The sequence below is a fragment of the Lonchura striata genome, chromosome 8 (genome assembly GCF_046129695.1).
Source record: "Lonchura striata isolate bLonStr1 chromosome 8, bLonStr1.mat, whole genome shotgun sequence".
NCBI classification, from domain to species: domain Eukaryota; kingdom Metazoa; phylum Chordata; class Aves; order Passeriformes; family Estrildidae; genus Lonchura; species Lonchura striata.
In genome coordinates, this window is record NC_134610.1 from 20,014,701 (window position 1) to 20,035,824 (window position 21,124).

At 37.8% G+C, this 21,124-nt stretch overlaps 1 protein-coding gene across 2 annotated transcripts in view; it reads left to right on the plus strand.

The window, feature by feature from the left end:
- MYO3B (myosin IIIB) overlaps window positions 1-21,124 on the plus strand; it is a 171,710-nt gene that overhangs the window by 128,805 nt on the left and 21,781 nt on the right. The gene's annotated exons all lie outside the window — the stretch shown is intronic.

Here is a 21,124-nt window from a genome sequence, read left to right on the forward strand (position 1 = left end):
TTCCAGGAAATCATTACCTATCGGAATACTTTTCTCTTATCATGAGTTTTATAATGATCTTATCTTTGCAAATCCATGAATGCAGACTTTATTACTAGACTGTAAGAATAACTTTCACAGTTTAAGATTAAGTAGGTTGATAATATGATATCTGTAATCAGAGCCAAAATGTATATGATAGGAAATTAATTTCCAGATTAATACTGAAAATTAGTTGTTTATAATGTTGTGCTATTAATTAACATTACTATTTATTTATTTAATGGGACACCTTTCATCTTGTAAATCTACAAATATTTATCTGAATAATTAAGCCCTAATCCTGCAGTTTATATGTTTAAATTTTACAGAGTTCGGTAAAACAATTTACAATGTAAGGGTAAGAAGATAGGTATTTATAGGGACTTTGTTCTGTTAATTGAATGTTTTTCCTCTTTTAAACTGGCATAACGTGCTTTCCATGCTAAAAAGAGAATAGTATATAAACAGAGCAGATTGAGAAATCCATTCTTCCCTCTTCATGCATTTCAGTCCATATGGGTTTTGAATCCGTAGTGTGGAACTGCAGGGGAAGTTTGCATTGCTATCTTAAATTATTGCATGTTAAACAATAAACCTGTCAAACAGAAATATCTTCATTGCAGCAAATCCTCTTGGGGGAAGCAGTCAGGGCCCAAATCCATCATCTTTACTCTCACTGCATATTGTATGTTGTTATCTTGCAACTGGTCTCCTTGAAATCAAAGATCTTGTATCTGAGGTAAAACAATAAGAGTAAAACTGGCAGAATTACACCCTTAGCAAACACAATTCAGAACCATTACCTGGTAGTTTGGAGTGTCTTCAAAAATATGAAATGATAAAAGAACAAAATTTGAAGAGGAGATAAATGCAACATTGATCCTAACTATTGAAGAGACATCTATATTTAAATGAATAAGCATGCAAATACAGATAAGTAAGGAATTTGCTAGTTAAGCATGAAAATATTCAGATAGATGATCATATAAATCACACTTCAGTGAGTAACTATTAGGGAAGTAAACCTGGTGAAGAATAGTAACCTCTTTGAGTGCTTTTAAAAGCGCAGCTTGCATACAGAGATGCAGATGCTTTCACCTGGTGCTCAGTCTGTATTCAGCCCTAATGTATGAAGTACACTTTTAAGCAGGTAGTATTTTTACACCTACTGTGAAAACCAAGTGAAATAGGAAATGTCTCTTTGGAACAAGAAAGCACATATAAAAATGTATGAGCTTTACAATTTCGGGTGATACTACATAAGCTGCTATTCACACTAAAAAGCTGCCCGCTAGGTAGTCCAAACAATGCAGAGACTGTTATTTTTCATAGTGAAACATTTTTCTGCAATGTTAGAGACTGATTTTTAATTCTCTGGAAGTTACATTACAGACAACACTAGTCTGCCAGCTTGGTGATGCTTGGACCTGAAATACAAAGGGCAATGGGGAAGGGAATGTGACAGATTTCTGCACTGGTCCATGACCAGTTATGAAGCAGTGTTGGTGTTTGCTTAAGCAGGAAGTCTGTGTGCATTCTTAAGCACAAAAGGAAGGACAGGCTGCTCATTTGTCTTGAGGTCTTAGTAGGTGAGGGTTTAGTTCAGTCAAGAGGGGCAGAACACAAAAGGACAAAGTGGTTGATATGAGTTTGCGTGTTTTTGTATTAATTTGGCAGTCTATTCTCCCATATCTTGTTGTCTGGCTGTCTAATAGCACAGGCTGCCTGTTCTTAATAACAGATTGACAAAGGAAGAATAGAGAAGGAAATTTCCACAAAAATCATGCCAAGACTATCTATATTCTGTATTTAATACAGAGACAAAAACCTCTTTTTCACATCAAAAGCCTTCTCACTAGTTCATAGAAAGATGGAGCAGTATGGCCAAACCGCAAGCACAGCAAGTGCATGCATGTGCTGTGGTTCTATAGAGTCACAGGGGCTGGTTTTACACTGCGCAGAGTGGAAGACATTCCCCTGCGCTCTGCCAGAGCACTGGGGCAAGACCAGTAACAGTGCTGAGAATTCCCTCCAGTGTTTCTGCTGTGACACCATGCTAGGGCAGAGAGTCCAGTCATTAGTAACAATTAAGCCAGAAGTTAATTATTCTAGTCACAATATAGTACTGAAGGAATCAAAATAATATAATCTCCAGAGGCCAAGTAGTGGTATTCCCATGGATGAGATAGATAGTGAGAATGTTTGAAAATATTAATGAAGAGTGCTTCATAGGGAATTGACCAATGTAACTTTGCTTCAAAGGTAAATGTGACAGATTTTCTGAGATGCAAAGGAAATATATTTGCAAAAGGAAAGCTAATATCAAAGCTCTGCATTGACCAAACAATGATGTAATTTTTTATGCTTAGCACAATATTTTGAACAAGTGAGAAAATACACAAATAGTCTCTGGCCGTGGACATTCGCTTGTGGGAGAACAATGCGACTTATGGATATGTTCAGTTTATACCTTGCAACCCACATTGCAATGCTGAAACTTTGTGAAAAGTAGAGAAATTTGCCAGGATTCTGTGAGATCTGGAAGTATAGTCTTCAGTGTTGTCTACATCCACAGTCAGAGGCATTGAATAGTCCATTTCATTAAAGTCTTTGATTTTAGATTCTTTAACGTTTTCTATTTTCAAAACTAGTGGAAATTAGGGCTTGGCATGTTTCAAGCTGGAGTCCCATTAGTCAGTGACCCATTTTTAATGTTTTTCTTGCAATAAGTATTTTTTTTTATTTTGATAATTTTTTCTCTTCCTTTCTGGTAAACCAATCATAAAATGGGATTTGGTGAATGTAGCTTTGCTGGCTTTGGAGAAATGTATGAAGTCACTGGGTTTTGCAGTGATGGAGGACAAGCATATAATTAAATATATCAAGTTACTGCTTGATGAGGAGGAAGGCTGCTGCCCACCTTGCTCACTGTGGACAAGTTTTAGTAGGGGCATTGTGGGCATGGGAGACATTCTTTTCAAAATGTTACTCTGTGGTTGTCATCACACAGATGATAATTACAGGTTCATCACCCTAAACAAGAAATGTAAAATAATGATGACTTCATTAGAAGTTGAGATTTAACTCCAGTTTTAAGTAAGTGTTCCAACTTTAATGCTAAGAAGCATGATCCTGTTAAAATACCCAAGCCAAAAAGAATAGTGGCTTGGATGTTTGATCTTTGCTTCAGAGTACAGTGTTCTTTGTGGCAGACTTTATTATTGAAAATACTTTTAAACTGCCTCAATCTAAAGTCTTGATTCAATGTCTTGTACTTTCAAGGGAAAGGTGCTTAAATGTAGAGAAGCATGTTACACTACATGGTAGATAAATGTAGTAGAGTTTTAACTCTGGTCTCATTTATTCCTATTTTTACATTTTTTGAAAAAAGTTAACGGCTATGGCAAAGCAATAATCAGCAGTTACTTGGAGGGGCAGTTTTTATCCTTGGATTCACAGAAATGCAATATCCCAATGCAGTAGGTATAGTAAAGAACAGGCAGTATCTCACACAAAATGTGGTATCAAGATCTGTGTGCCTTGTAATGAAAGATGCCACTTGACTTTGTGCAAGTAGAGAGAGATGAATTCAAGCCGTTCAGCTGTTTGTGTAACTCAGCTTCCTGTTTGATTTCATTGTAACAAAACTTCCTTCCTAAGTAAAAGCCACTGCTACATGATGTAGTGTGAAATACTGCATGGACTTTCAACTACTTGTGACTGGCAGATGGGATGATATTGACACATAATGCCATTCCTTTCAGAATCCTATCATTCAGGAATTTAAAGGAAAAAATTTGTAATCTATCTAGAATTACTTTTGGTTGTTTAAGCAGGAGTTTCATTTCATCATTTTTAAGCTCTCCACTGAGACTAATCTTACACTGAGGGAATACAAATAGTGAAAAACTTGACTGTAGTCAGTAAAATCATAACAGTGAGCAGAATCGTGTCTCTTGGTTATAAAAAAAAAATACATGAAAATTTTTCTTCATATCTGGGATTTAGGGGAGTTTGGGGCAAAATATTTGGTTTTGTTCCAGGTGATTTTTCTGAGTGGGTCAGGTTTGAGTTGGTCATTGTTTTGCAAATAAAATAGCATGATCCCAGGACAGTTTAAGCATTACAAGGAACTCTAAGAAGGCCACATTAGTGTTATATATTATGATCAGATTGTGTTGACTATGCTGTAGCTCTGTGTGAGGCCCGTGAGATCTCCGTAGTATTCTCCTACAACATACCACACTGTAACAGACAAATTACTATTAGCCATGTTGCAGCTGAAGGCTCCAACAGAGAAGTTGCTGATGTGGTATGTTGTATAATGAATTTCCAGTGAAAATATTCTACTAGTGTTCTGTGGTTTTTGAACCAAAATCTGACTGGGCATGTGCAGGATAAAAAGTGGCTTCTTCTTATTTTTTCCTAAAAGAATGTCACTGGATTACTGATCTCATCACACCTGGGATAAATGCTTTGGGCTTAGTAAATGGAAATCATGTTTCCAGATAATTCATTTTATCTTGCAAATGTATAAGTAAAATTCCGCATAAGAAAATACTTTTTACGATCTCTCTTAAGAAAATAAGCAGGTAGTAAGGCCATGTCTCAAAGCAGTAATTATTGTTAAGAGAGTGATGGAGACTGGTGCTGCACCCACTTTGTGTCTGGTCACTAGTGGTGTCCCCCAGGGATAAGTGTTGGATCCAGTCCTGTTTAATATCTTTACTGGTGATCTAGAAGAGGAGATGGAGTCTACCATGAGCAGATTTGCAGACAACACCAAGTTTGGTCAGAGTGTCAATCTGCTGGAGGGCAGGAAGGCCCTGCAGAAGGACCTGGACAGGCTGGCTCGATGAGCATGAAGTTCAACATGACCAACTGCTGGGTCCTACAAACTGGCCACAACAGCCCCATGCAGTGCTACAGGCTGGGGACAGAGTGCTGGAAAGTGGCCAGTGGGAAAGGGCTTGGGGGTGATGGTAGACAGCAGCTGAACAAGAACCAGTGTGTGCCCAGGTGGCCAGGAAAGCCAGGGGCATCCCGGCCTGTATCAGGAATAGTGTGGCCAACAAGGCCAGGACAATGGCTGTCCCCCTGTACTCAGCACTGGTGAGGCCACACCTCGAGTGCCGTGTCCAGTTCTGGGCCCCTCAGTTCAGAAAGGACATTGAGGCGCTGGAGCAGGTCCAGAGAGGGGCAGTGAAGCTGGTGAAGGGTGTGGAGAGCGAGTCCTGTGAGGAGCAGCTGAGAGAGCTGGGGGTGTTTAGCTTGGAGAAGAGGAGGCTCAGGGAGACCTTATCAGTCTCTACAACTCACTGGAAGGAGGGTGTAGCCAGGTGGAAGTCAGCCTCTTCTCCCAGGAAACCAGCAACAGGATAAGAGGTCATAGTTTTAAGCTGTGCCAGCAAAGGTTTATGTTGGACATTAAGAAGAATTTCTTCAGAGCAAGAGTGATTAAACATTGGAATGGACTGCCCAGAGAAGTGGTGGAGTTACTGTCCCCAGAGACTGAACGTGGCACTCAGTGCTATGGTCTATTGACAAGGTGGTGTTCAGGCATAGGCTGGACTCAATCTCAGAGGTCTTTTCCAACCTAGTTGATTCTGTGATTGTGTTTCTATCATTATAGGAAAGGATATTCACCTTTCTAGGTTTGCGAGGCTGCATGGTTATGTAGATGGACACTTCTGGTGAGGCTGGTACTGTGCATTGCAATACACATGGTGGGACCCTGCAGGAGCCCCCAGGAAGAATCATCACCTCCCACCCAGTGGAAATCCTGAATTTTCACTTTCTGGAATTTCTGGAGCCTTTCAGCTTCATTAGCCATTAGGCTGAGAAACAGTAACTCATTTTCAGGATTTCAGTTCTTAACCATATAAATTAGTGTGAATTTAGAAAATATAACTGTAAACATACATAACATCAGTTGCACTTTTCTTGGCCTTGTGTAAATTTTTCAGCTGAGACTTGCAGTGATGCTGTTTGCATTCTGAACTGATTCACTCATCAATGGCTTCTGTTAAATCTTTTGCTACTCTGTAATGGCATGATATGCAGCCTGAATTTTGCCAAAGTATCAGACCAACAAATCTGAATAGAAATTGGCTGTTCATAAATCTTTCTTTACTGCACAGCTTCTTAATTGTTTTTTTCCCCTCCAACAGGCAAAGACACAAACAGTGGCAAGTGATAAATACAAGCTTTGATTTGTTAAACACATGTTAGCTCTATGTTTAGCCCTAGGCAGTGAATTTCATTATAGGCTGGTTTACTTCTGGATTCGTTATTGTGATTGCTTCCAATGCGAAAAGATTTGACCTGCAGCCATGACTGATTAGTATCAGAGGTGAGAGATAAAATAAGATGCAAGTAAACTGCAGAGATAAATTGCAATAGAGTTCTCCAGAGACAACTCAGTACTTGTTCTATATAAAACAAGTTGAAAATTCAGCTTGTAATGACTGCATTGTGATAAAAATGGATTGCAGAACTCTCCCATTGAAATATCAAAAAATATAGTAAGAAATCCAAGAAATTTAATGGAATTAAATAAGTATATGATAATGCTGTGCCAAAACCCTGTAGGTTTTAATAGGGGTTCAATTTCTCCTCTTAACCTGTAATATCCTGATCTAAGCTGCTGTTTCCCTGCTCTTTGTCTTCATTTTCTATTCACAACATACAGATTTGTTTGAACACTTCTTTTGGTTGTATCTTTATGAGTAGTTGTTTTTTGTCATGCAGCACTTCACTGTCCTGTTGTTATTGTTTGAAAATTCTTTTAAGTATTCCCTATCAGTCTTATTTTTGTTACTTTGTCACAGTTACTAGTGGTCTAAATCAGCAGCATATCTCAGATGACTGATGTACTCTGGCATATAGTGTTGCTCCTAATTCATTATTCTTCTGTTTCTAAAAAAAGCCACACCATTTTTTTAAGTAAACTTTTTTAGTGTAAAATGCAGTGAAAATAAGTATAATAATATTTTCATGATGGTTTTTATTCCCAATTTGCAGAATTTTTAAACTTTTTCTCACATCAGAAAATTTTAGATAATTTCTTTATTTCTGGGTATTTTGTAAGAAAAAGTCTAAGACTGTTAATAGTTTGGTTTTATAGAGCTATGATTTAATCTGCTAGCTGTATGTTGCCAAACAATTTCTCAGTGTTTGCTGGTATTTAAAAATCTGAATTCACTCTATTGAATTCCCCACACTGAGTAGTAATAGCTGAATTTCACATCTTTCTAGAAGATATTGCATGCTTTCACAGATAATTTTTGTTGTTCTTCATAGATACTGTGAAGAGATAACATGCTAGTAAAACAGTAACATAATTAATGTGATGTTGGAGAATGTTACATGAAGTGTGTGAGATAGTTCAAAAAGTACCATAATGAATTAAATTCTAATGTATTTTATAAGGGTTTGGATTTTTTTTTCCTCTGTTCTAAATTTGAGTTATTATTCTAGTAGATTGTGGTTAGCTGCTGAAAATCATATACAGCTCAGCAGAAACCCAAACCATGGCATGTAAAATGCATGGTTAATCAATGCAAATTAAAAAAAAAACAAACTGAAATATCTCTGACAAGTAAAGGATAGATACCGAGGACAAAATGTTTGCAACCACATATGTGAAGATATAGATACTACAAGTTACTCATAGATACAGTTTGATAAATAGGTATTCCGTTCACTAAATCATTAACTGGTTCTGAGGCATTTGGGTGGAAAAAAAAATGCCTCACATGACTTACTCATTAGCTCTGCTCATGACAATGATTCTATTACTTGGCTGTCCATCATTACTTCTCTCTACTCACTAGAAGTATTTTGTATTTCAGCTATCTCATGGATAACCTCAGATGATTCTAATGATTAGGCAGAGTAAAGTGATAGCCAATACTAGCTCGTTGCAGTAATTGTGAGCTTCCAGAGCTCTTTTCTGACCCCAGGCAAGGATAATCTTTCTTGAGGATCTTCCTTGCTTATGGAGATAATTACAGGAAAAAGTTGTTGTGCTCAAGAGTTGGCAGTACAGCAGAAAAATAGTGCTACACCCACACCTTCCTGGCTTATAACACCTTTCCCCCAAGGGAAGGTCAGAGTAGCAAAATCACAGGAAGTATTGTTACTAATACCACTGGGAAAATCAGGAGCTGCTTTCATCTGTGTGGTCAGGCAGGCAACAAGCATATCTGAATCGTAACACAACATGTATAAAACAAGGGTTTTATGAATTCTAATATTTACTTTCCTAAAAATACCTCAGTACCTTTTCTTTGTCCTTAAGGTTAGTCCTGCCTTGTATATATGAAAACATAGGCAATGAACAAAGTGAGAAGGCAAGAAGCACAACTATGTAATTACTAAGTATTGCCTCTTGCTTGTCAGGTTGGTCTGCCCTACCAGGCTAAGTCTGACAGGGAGAATTCAGACATGACTAACAAGCTGAATAGCAATAAGAATACCCATGAAGATTTAATCAGCTTTAATAGGTCCTTCTTCATCTGATTGTCTTACACTTTATTGGGAATCAAATATAAATTATGAGTGTGATTGCCTAGTACTAAAAAATTGGAAAGTTGTGCCAGCTCTTTACCTTCAGTTGCAGGTACTTTTTGTCCCAGGAAGAGCGTCTTCGATTCTTTGTCTGTGGCTTTGTGAGTGCAGTGCTGTTCTTGGGACTTTGTCTCACCAATGTGTTAATGTTGCCGCCTGCAAACACACAAAAATCACAGTCAAAATAATACATTGTTCCAGCCTCTTTTTGCAGTTCTGGGATTTGCAAACACCAAAATGCCCGGCAGCAAACTGGTGCAATCGTTTTTTCTACATTCTTTTAATGCTGTTTTTTACTGCATATTCTTAGTCACGATAAAGAGCATGACTATCAAATGAATAACAGCAAACTTGTCAGTTTTAAAGGGCTTATTTGGAAAGAAAAGAAAAAAACAAAGCAACAAGTAAGTTTTCTGCAACTCTAAAAAAAAAAACAAGAGCTAATTTTAGCAGCAGCATAGGTAGAGTTTCAAAAACTAAGAACAACTAGTTGGTATAGTTAAAAATTGCTTATAGGGGTATTTGTGTAACAAAAATCTTTGACCTGTTGATTTGTTTTCCAAGACAGGAGAATTCAGGTCTGCATACTGTCTCGTCTAATGTCCCAAAAGGGCACAGGAACAAGATTCCACTTTGGTCTAATCCCTCATATTTTGCTCATCAGACTTTGAGACTAAGTGATATAAATTTCTTTCATCTCTTTGTTGTCCATGTGCTTCCAATTAATATTTCATTCATAAGAAACTGATAAATTGGAAGTTCTTAATCTCCTCACAAGGATTTCCCCTTGCAATGGTATTCAGAACAGCTGTAAATTCAAGTTTATAGTATATATCAGTTTTCTGACTGCATATCCAGGCTCACACTTTGTGTCTTTTGATCATTGATTTAGGGGGAAAGAAGGGTAAATTCCTCAGCTTCATATCCAAAGGAGCTTAACTGCTTTAGAAAAATTAAATTTTGCATGACTATATATAGGTACTCTTATTTGTAATCTGTAGTCTACTTTAAAACATTCCCTGGGAAGAACATAGTCATCAGATAGCCATAGGCAGACATGTCTCAGGGCATTGCAAATTAAGTAGGATTTTCATTATTGTCTTTCATCATCATAAGCAACTTACAACCTAGCGCTTTCAAAATCAGATTGCCTACATGGTAGTAGCATGCCACACAAACTAATCATTGCCACAAATTGAAGAAAATCACTGTTAATTCACAGAACTCTTTCTTCTTGTCCCACCCACAGAATAAATATGCAAAGGCAGAAAGCATCTGCCAATTTTCTCCTTAAATTCTGTAACTTGTTTGTGGAATTGTAGTCACTTGTGGTGTGACTTGCTAGGAGAAAAAAAAAAGAGAGAAAAAAAGAGGAACCAATCTAATCTTTTTTTTGAAAGTGATTATAACAGTAAGGCAGAAAATGCTGACCATGGTGGATTAAACCATGCAGAACTTCACATGTAGGGAAAATGTGTGACAGACATGGACAGACATCATAGAATTAAAACCAAGCCAGAAGTGGAGTGAAGAGGGAATATGCCATCAAAGAAGAAAACCTGTGCAGACAAGCACAATAGAGAAAGAAGCAAATGGTATGAAAAATGAAAAATATACCGTTCAATTTCAGTAAGAACAGAAGGCTTGGTAGCCTTGGTAAGTGTCCTGCTGTTTTCCATGGCATTTTTTTACTCCTATCTAGTTTTTCAGAGAAAAGTGTAATTCTAGTTTAGAGCATTTGAAAGGAGAATTACAGTTCGTTCTGTTTTAAAACGCAACATCTTTTTGAATGGCAACACTTACCAACAATTTCCTTTTGATGTACTGCCCATATTATTGCATCACAGTTCGCAGTGCTTTATATCATTAGCAACATCGTTTTTTGTTATGCTTAGGAACATAAAGAAATAAAATAAAATAAAAATAAAGAGACCAGATGAAATAAGGTAAATCTTCCTTTTTGTAAGAACAACCTTTTCTTCAGTGACCCTTTTTATTTTCTGTTTTGGAAGCTAACCAAACCAACCAAACAAAAAAAAAGGTAACAAAGGATGTAAATATCTATCATCTGATCAGGAGAAGAGACAAGGTAGAATACAGTTCTCCAGATAGTACAGTGAGTTACACAATTAATTCTGCCTTAAAACTGGATTCCAGAAGTTAACTGAGACAGGAGGAATTGAGATTACCCCTGCTGGATTTCTAGGGTTTACAGTCTTACATTCTGTATTGCACTATCACATCCATTGCAACTGTATGACCATGATGTTTTTGTCTTTGCAGACAAGGACTGAAGACAGTTTCAGGTTTATTTCATAATGTTATTTTTAATTCCTCTGCTTGTGCCCATCTCCATATTCAGTGTTGGACCTAAGCAAAAGTTTTATATTTTTTAATTTAATGATGTTTAGTGTCAGGCCTAAATTCATTAATCTGTGACTTCATGACCTATGATTAAACCTATGACTTTATGACTCTTAACCTATGAGAAGGACTTGAGGGTTCTCATGGATGAATAGCTGAACATCAGCCAACAGTGTGTACTTGCAGCCCAGAAGGCATGGCTCCATCAAAAGAAGAGTGACCAGCAGGTCAAGGAAGGGGATTTTTTTCTTCTACTCCGCTCTCATGAGGCCCCACCCAGAGTGCTGTGTTCAGCTCTGGGGTCCTCAGCACAGGAAAGTCATGGACATGCTGGAGTCCATAGGTGGCCATAAAGATGGTGAGAGGGCAGGAACACCTCTTCTACTAAGGCAGTCTGGGAGAGCTGGGGTTATTCATCCTGAAAAGAGGCTTCAGGGAAGCCTCATTGCAGCCTACCAGTACTTTAAGGGAGCTTGGGAAAAAGAGGGAGAGCAACTTTTTGCATGGGCAGATAGCAGTAAGAGAAGGGGGAACCATTTTAACTAAAAGAGGATAGATTTAGATTAGAAGTTAGAAAGTTCTTTACTCAGATTGTGGTGAGACACTGAATAGTCTGCCCAGAGAAGTTTTTGGTGTCCTATGCCTGGAAGTGTTCAAGGTCAGGTTGCACAGAGCCCTGAGCAATCTGGTCTGATGGGTGACATCCCTGCACATGGCCAAAGATTATAACTAGATGATTTTAAAAATCCTTCCAGACCAAGCTTTCTATGATTCTATGGCTTTCTGCATCTTATCTATCTTTCCAAATATAATGGAATGTTGACATGAGCTTTAAAACAAGTTCACACTCTTCTAGAGCTTCTTGTGGTAGCTTCCTGATGTCTTGTGATTATGCAGGATCATCCACAGCAGAGGATGTGGATGTACCTTGCTTTCTGGACATAATTATTTAAATGTAACAGCTTTCACTTCTATTGGTAATTGTTTCTGAGAACCAGAAGCACATTTATTATTTGAGTTGACAATTTAGGATCAATATTTAAGGTCAGCCTTTACCAGTGGGTTATCAAGATCTTTTATTCCTTGTTGCTGAATGAGTGTGTCCCAGATTAATCTCTGGGTAAAGCCTTTAGCTAGTGAAGTAATAATGCAAAAAAAAAAAGACTTACTGGAAAAAAAAAAAAAAAAACAACACCTTTATTTGTGTTCTTATGTTCTTTCTTTACGCTCTGTTAAAAAATGAAATAAAATTAGTGGCAGATGACATACATATTCCCTCAATATTGTCAAATTCTGCAAATAAGAAATTCCAGGAATAAGAGCGCCATTGTCTGGTTTTAGATTTGTAGTTGCTTTACTGTAGTCAGAAAAAAGCCAAACTCATGAAATACATATGCTCTGTAAGACAGCTGAATTTAACTGTAAAGGAGTAAGAGTTGTGTTTACCATGTCCTTTGCGAGTCAACTGGAAAATTGCAAGTGCTGGGTTGATGCAGGACAAATGTCTCTCATAACCTCTGAAAAGGTACAGCAGAGGAAGATGTCCTCCTATCTGCAGAGGTTGCTCCAGTTCAACATCTGAAAATGGGAAAGACTAGAGGATATGGGAGAAAGATTATTTTTCAGAAACTGCAGCCCTTTATCCTGGTGTGTTTTGTTCAGGTTTGTGCTGCCCTGCCTTAGAATGATTCCTATCCTGGGACAAGTAGGAACAAAAAAAGGGGCCATGCAGTGAGCAGGCCCTCTGTGCTAGGGTTGTTCTTCTCTGAAGAGGCCTCAGGGCAAATTTGGCCTATTATGCTCAGCATCATCGTGCCATCTTCATGCTACACCATGAACAAACGTGGCTGGTCTGTGCATCTAGCCCATTGTATCTGGATTGCATTTGTTAAACTAATGCTTGGGGTTTTGTCTGGCTTTGTTCATACCAATACTGGAACATTGAGTAAGAACAGCAAATCAGAAACAAAAAACACAAGCATTTAAAAATATTACTCCCACAGATTTGAGCTCAAAGTGTGTTTTATATAAACATTTTGAATTGTGGCTGGATTTTTGACCATATTTTTTCCCCTGAAGGATCATGTGAAACAAAAACGTACTGAACAAAACAAGTTTTAGAGGGATGGTCCTATGCTTGTTTTCATGTAAGCTGATGACAAAGCTCAGAGCAGGAAGGCAGCAGTGTGCTAGAGTGTGGTGTACATTGTGTTCTGCATATTTCCAGCTGACTTGCCAGGAGTGATCTAGAACTGAAACAAGAATTCATTTTCACTAGGGCACAGGAAAAGAAATCATCGTTAATCTAAAACAATTCGGCTGTTTTAAAATAATAGATGTGGTTAACATGATATCCTGCTTGTGGCTTCTTCTCATGTCAATGTGTGGCCTGTGATAGGTTAGGAAGGTGAGCACTTTTGAGAGCTATCCTCTCTCTTGTATGGCCCATGAAAGTAGTTTATATTCTATCACTGTGCCCTTGGTGCTTCAATGTGGGTATATAATTTCACAAAGGAGATGAGGAAGTGGTTGACTTTAGGATGAAGTTGTTTTCAGTGGAATTCCAAGGTTATATTTATGTGAATGTGTCATGCATCATGGGATTGCAGTGAAGGAGGCAGAAGGTTTCCACATTCTAGTGATGAAAAAAAAAGGAAGGTGAGGAAGGTTTTGCTTGTAATAGCTGTTTGAATTTATTTTAATTGGGTCACTTCCATGAAATACTGTAATGCAGTTTCTGTAGATGCTATATCATTGAGCAAAGTAAGTCTGCTACCTGAAGCAGAGGTGAAAGTGGAGTCCCATGTGTAGTGTTGTGCTTGAGTTTCAAGAGAGGAGACTGGGTGAAAGTGATACAGATTGTAAATGGTATCGCTTGTCAGACTTTTTATTTAGCTTCAAATTTGAAAGAGCTACTCCTTTATTTCTAAACCTTCACATTTGCATCCCTTTGATATGAAATACTTGTGAACTAACTAGAGAACAGAGCTGTGAGTTCAGTAGCCAAGAGATCCTTGATTTATTAACATAGAATTTCACAGGCTTCTGTGCAACATCTCCTTGTTCTGCATATAACAAATGCAGCAGTCAGAAGCAGAGGTTCATCACAAAGGTCCCAGTACTTCCAGGTGTGGCATGAATGTCCACACATCTTGTTTAGTATTGTAACAATTATTGCCTAAGTAAGACCACTCAAATTAAAAAGAAAAAGATTGAAATCTGAGTTCTAAGTAACTGCTTAGAATTAGATGTTTATAGTACAACTTGAAAAGCAAATGGGTTGAACAGTATAGACAATATAGCATGGCTGTGGACAGACTTTCCTATTTGATAAGTTTCTTGTTTAAGACAAATATATATCTATGCTGTGGAACAGTAATGAACAGTAATTGTAATTTAAGTACATAAAGCATTTAAACTGTAATAACTTAGTGCTGCATTGTCCCCTACAGTGTCATTAAGGCACTTAAAGGGGAAATTTAAATTACTTCTAAGACATTCTGTTACCTAGTTACTCTAAACACAGTTGGGGATATACAGTTGCTGCTTCAATTACTAAGACCTTACTAATTATGCCTTTGCAAGTAACTGTGGGAAAACATTTTAATTTAGTTGCATAGAAATTTTCAAAATAATATTTGTGGTGCTTATCAGACTTCTGCAAATTTAAGAACTCTGATGTGTCTTGTTCTTGGTATACGTGTTTGACTATGGCCTACAGATTTATGTGGAAAATGTTGTATTTTTAGTGTAGTCTTTTGCAAGATGGCCTTTGAAAAAAGAAGTCTGCATTGAACTAGCAAGTTAGGCTGTATCTGCAGTTAGAAGACTTTGAAACTGTAACTGTACTGCAGATGTATGACAACAAATTTCCTTTCTGGAAAGAGATGCATCATAGCAAAGTTCTTAAAGCAGTTTGCCAAATGGATTGAGTTGTTCTGGTCCAAAAAAACCCCATATTTCTGGCTGAGGACTTTTGCCAGTCCAGATGATGTCAAGAAATAAATGCATTAGTAGCATTTGCTAGTATAGACTATAACTTAAACTAGACTTGTTCAGAGGAAGGGTCAATTTTTTTTTTCTTTAAACTTTCAGTGCCTTTATTGCTATGGACCTTCTGCTTGGTGTGCACCCAGGGAAGTCATGGTTTATACACAACCGTTGTACCGTAGAATTAAAGAGCTCAGGCTCAGGTTTTCATTTGGAATGAACCCTGCCAAGCATGGCCTCATGATTCAATTTAAGGAGGAGTGATGTGTGCTCTTAGATGCATTTGAATAAGCACCAATATTTTGTCCTGTAGATTCCTAAAATAACCAAAATAGAAGTAAAGTGCTAAATACATTAGGCTGTCAGGTTTCTGGCCTGTACTTAGCGCTCAGTCAAGACAATTGGAGAAGGTCCCAGTGGATTTTGGATGAGATCAGAAAAAGATAAAAATAAGAGGAACTAAATGGACCCTGCTGTGCCCAATTTCCCCAAAATGCCTTTTCTGATTTTTCTGGTACTGAGGAGCATTTTTTTTTTTTCCAACCAATGTCCATGTGGTATTTCTCAATAGACACAGACTTTTAAGGGCTGAAAGGTAGGGAATGGATACCTTACACAGGCACTGTACACATGCTCTGTGGCAGGCAGTGTGGTTGCAGCATCCTCCCTCCACCTCTCAGAGCATGGCAGTACTGAGTATGGTCTGGTTTCCACAACTACATTTGCTTAATTTATTCTGAAAACTCTCAGCATACACTTCAGCAGTATAATGTAGACAGAGAAATTTGACAGGGCTAGCTAAAAATATTATATATTATAGGAAGAACAAATGTAAAATGATCGGCTAGACTTTTGTTTTCAGACTAATACATATATTCATTCAACTCTAAATCCAAATGCTTCCCATATCACTGGAGATTACTTACAGTGTGAACAGCAGCCAGTCTCATGTATCCTGTTTGCCCTTTTTCTGTATTGATAAGTCCCATAAGTTTCTCCTTTCTGCTTAACCATAACGTTCAGACAAATGGAAATACATACAAATGCAAGTCTATTCATCAGCAGTGTGTTATGGTGTCGGAAAAACAATAGATTAATTAAGATAACAGTATCTTCTGTAAACCTGAAAATAAATCACTGTGTTTTTAATGTCTTACATTAAAGGTGAGTTTTTTTAAAACACTATAGCATTCTTCTAAGGCAGTGCATCTGGAATTAGCTCAACCTGTGAAAACATTCTTCTCCTTACAGAAATAAAATTCATTGATCTCTTTTAAGTACATGTTCTTTAATTGTCTTTTGTCACTTTTAATGTCAATTTTAGGTACAGCTGAATCTAAACAACTGCAGTTTATGTGGTCATTATATAATTCATCCAGATTGATCAGTTTAATATCTGATTTTTCAAGATTTCCTCACAATTCTGGAATTTCAGTAACGCAGATATTTTCCTTTTGCCCAAGGCAATAATAGATGTGGTGTGCAAACACTGCTTTAAAGAGAGTGTCTGTCTGCTGATTTACATATTTTAAAAGTATTAAGATCAAAAGTAATGAGAATTTAATCCATATGGCATGTAAAAGATAAATAGGAATATTAATACTGTATCAAATACTAATTAAAGGAAACACCAGTCCTATTTTTAAAATCTTGCATGCAGATGAAAAAGAAGTCAATGCAAAGTTAAGATCTGATTCTTAAAAAAATTAAGAATTTTTTTCAAGCCCTGATTCTAACTGAGACTGATCTCATATGCTGAGCCAAATTCTGTTTGCATAGTACTTCACAGTGTCACTGGGGTATCCCTTTCTTTCGAAGTATCTCATTTGGTTCTAAAACTGAAAACTGCCATCAGCTTTACTACCAGCTTTTAATATGGAAATTCCCTTTCATTATCCAAGAAGCTGAAATACCAGTGTTTTCTAATGCATAAGCTTACATGTCTAGGCTCTAAAGTAGCTAATTCATGAGAGCCCTGCTGGATTTTGATCAAGTCTTATGTGCAGATTGTAGCAGTTGATGAAGAAAATGTCATCTTCTTCGAAGAAAACCTCAGACAAGAGTGGTCAAGATGAGCCATCAGTTTTCTATGTCTTTGTGCTAGACTAAACTTCTGTCTTTCACTGTTATGGAATTTATAGGTGGAAATAGCTTGGGATGTGTGCTCCTGGCAAAGTAGCAAGTACTCAGAAAAACTGTTACTGGTTGCACTATAGTTAGAAGCTTTAGTGCAATGCCAACCTAACACTCCACACAGACAAATCATCCATAGCTAGACAGGTATGTATCATGGAGATACATTTAGAGCTTCATTAGTTCTAAGACTGTAGACCTTCAGTTCTCTATTAAGTCTTTGTTATAAATAGGGTATACTCTTAACAGAAGAGTTAGCTTGTAGCGAAAAATTTCCTTTGAAATATGAGAAAAATAAACAGGGAGAGGTTATAACAAGTTTTGCTGGTACTGCAGAGTCTTGTAAGTGAAACAATAAATTTTATCATTTGCTGTAGCAGGCTGAAAAAGACCTGAGAATAATTGGAATGATTTTATTTTATTTGTGCCTTGAAGAATACATGTACACCAAAGCTGTCTGAGACACAGCTGAGCCTGTCAGAGTGGAGAAACGTTGAATCTTGCTTACTCTTGTGTATTACTCAAACTCTTAATTCTTTCCTCTAGGTCTGTGGTTCCTATGTGTTTCTATATAACTACAGCAAGTAGTTACATATCACTATATAGCAAATCTTGCCCTCCACATTTCATTTGAGAAAATGGGCTCTGATCAGTGGGCTTTTTTCTGCTTAGAGGTGGCAGTGATTCTACTGTAGAAGGCAGTAAGACACTCTGCAGATTCCATAAGCCTCCAGTATTGCTGCTGTGTTCCCTTCAGCGAGATCACAGTGGTCAGGGCAAAGTTGTTTTGTCAGCAGATCAACAAATCCCAATTCTTCTGCAACCTTCCATCCACTTTGAAAGTGCTACACCATACTAAAGAAAATGGTACAGCCACACATCAAGCATGTACCAGTTGTTCCATGTATGCATGGAGCAAAGTTGTCCAAGAACTGTCCTCTTAATCCAAGAGGCAGTTTGAAGTAGAAAGAAAAATGCAGTCAACTAGAGAAAGGATGTGAAGGAGTGTGCTGTAAAGCATTCCCAGCTGCATGTATATAAAGCCAATTTTGCCAATCCGACAGATGATAAGTGGGGCTATAGACCCATGTGCTTCTTGTCCTTTTCCAGGAAATATTAGGTAGATGCAGTAATTGCACACTGTGCCCCTTCTTTGCAGTCAGTCTAAGGAGGATTTCACAAAGGTACCAGCCTGGGTCCTTCTAGAAGAAGCTGAGTTTTGTCCTGGGTGAGTTAATGCTTTTTTTTTCTCATTCAGAATTTCAAATATCTGGCAAGAGTGCATTGGCTCTGTGCCTTCTGAGTCATGGTCTCCCTGGGAAGGAAGGATGTGGTTAAGCTCACTGAAGTTGTTTTGTGGACTGCTGAGTGGCTACAGGGCCTTGTATCCCAGGTGTGGGTTTTCTTCTGCTCACTTTCCTGCAGAATTGCCCAGGTACTGTTTTTACACTGTTTATGTGTATTTTCTAAAGTACCTTTTTAATATTGAATACATTTTCATTTTCCAGCTGGAAAATTAAAATACAGAAGTATATTATTACATGGTTCATTCAGTCCTGAAGCAATTTTGAAATATTAACCAAAAAAAATATATCTACCTTGGAGCATTTTTTATATCAAATATTCCATGAAAATACTTTCCTGAAACTCTTTAAGTATTTCCAAATATTAAAGAAGAGAGATTACTTTATGAGTATTGGTGATGGGTTAATGCAGATAGTGTCAAGTTCACATAAAAAAAAATAATAATGTAAACATTACAGTGGGGGGAGACTGACCAGCATCACTTGTCACTGGCACAGGCTGACACATTGCTGATGCCAATTCACATTCTGACAAAGGTGTTGTAGACACCAAATAAACAGGCAACCAGTTTTACAAGCAGAGACAAGAACCAAAGAGAAGTAAGCAAGTGGCACAATGAGTAGTTTTGGAAATAAATATACAGATAGGTATATTCTTCCCTCCCCATACCATTCCCTCCTCAGCCCCGTTGTGGTTTAGACTTTGAAATGGTTTCTAGTGGCCATGCCTTCATTGCTCTTTTGAGAGCTGGGGAAGAGAAAATGATGATTGGGTAATCATCTTTTCCCTTTAAGACAAGATGATTTCCCTAAGAGGGGAGATTTTTCATTCCTATAGTGTAGTACCTGTGGATATATTTAGAATGTACTGCTGGCTGTGTATCTATCAGATAATAAAACTCATCTTGGATCTGCATTAAGGTTGGCTTAGTGACCTCTAGAAATTTACTGGGCAGTTTATTCTTAGCGTTTATTGTGGTTCTGAACCTAAAAGCTTTCTTTACATCCTTCCTTGTCTTTTGTAGTTTTTATCTGGATAATTCTTAGCCACCCTCCAGCTGGAGAAACAAAGTACTTCCTAATCCCTGCCTATGGATTTAAAAGATCTCTGCTTCTTTCAGGGGGCAACTCAGAAATCAGAAGTCCTTATCCTCATCATATCCTCTTCTGTATTTATGATAGCTTTATAACTGTATTCCAGAAAAAAAAAAATATATGTATATTCTCATGGACTTCTACTTGGAGATGAGCCCAAATGAGTAGAGCTGGATTGAAAATATGCTAAAGCTAGAGCACGCACTACTTCTTTAGGATGGTGTCTGTGTTGCCTACGGGCTGTGGTTTTCAATGTAGTTGCAAGACAAGGGCAGTCTCCAACAGCTCCAGCACCTCTGTGTAGTAGAAATTCCTTCTGCAAGCCTGGGTTGTGTAACAGGTCTGAATGCTAGGCTCTAGTATTTGCTGTGGATCAGTGTCATTGGGACAGCACTATTGAGCTGGGCAGCTGTGTCACTAAGGTAACAAAGCAGCATCTCAGTCAACTCAGATAATACTCAAAAACAGAAACTCATTCAAAGTGTGACACAGCCATTTTTTCTGTACTCAGCCAGATCTTTTGCAGGACACACTGTCATTTTATTGGCCATTTTTGCACCTTTTCTGGTTCTCAGTACAGACACATGTGGATTTTGCTGCCTTTGAGAAAAAAGGCTTCCGAAGACTGTGACTCCTAACTGGTAGTTATGTGTGTGATACCAGTATTACTGATCATTTGTAGAAGTCAATGTGTGCAAACCATAGTCTGAGATGCTTTTCATTAATCTCTGAGCATAAAAGAGATTTTGAATATTGAGTTGAAGTGTTCTTGAGGTTTAGGTGCTATCCTGCGACGTGGACAAGATATTGTAGCTGGTGTCTGATGCTGGAAGATGTCTTTCCTAGGTGTCACATGCTGCCAGTTTACAGAGCAGCTCAGAGAAGCAGTCTGCAATTTCTTCAACCTTCTCATCTTGTGCCTAGGCATTACAAGATGCCTCTGTATGTTTAGGTTTATAGGTTTGTGAAGGATGTAATGCTTAAGAACATCAGCACGCCCAGAGAAGCTGTGGATGTTCCATCTCTGGAACTGATCAAGGCTAGGTTGGATGGCACTTTTTGCAGCCTCATGTAGCAGATGTCCCTGCCCATGGCAGAGGGGTTGGAATTCAATCTTCAAGGTCACTTCCAGCCCTAACCATGCTATGATTCCCTAGAAACTTCTCTTAAAGCAAGCTTTGACTTATGAAGTGAAGAACAAAGGTATCTGTGATGAATGCAGTAAATAATAAGCCTGTGCTTTATTTAATCATAGTTAAAGGAAAATTAAATGAAAAATTTTGGTTTGATTTCAGCATATTGCCCAGTTCCCTCAACCAACCGAATCAGGGACAATGGCTTTCCTGCCTTTATTCTTGTTTCACAGCAGGATATCAGCTAAATGAAGTTTTTTAGTGACTTGATTGATCTCATTTCATATCTGTTACAATTTTTTTATCTTTCTCTGATACCAGTCATGAATATACCTTTTGAATATCCCTCTCTGTTGATGGTCTTCAGCTGAACTGAAAAAGCTAGGCATCATATCATAGGTCATTTTTCAGTGGAAATGCCAATTGCTGCAGTGTTACTCCCTCCAATGTTTGCAGGTAATTCCTGTTACTACCACCAAAATTGGATTAAACACAAAAACAAAAGGCAAAGAT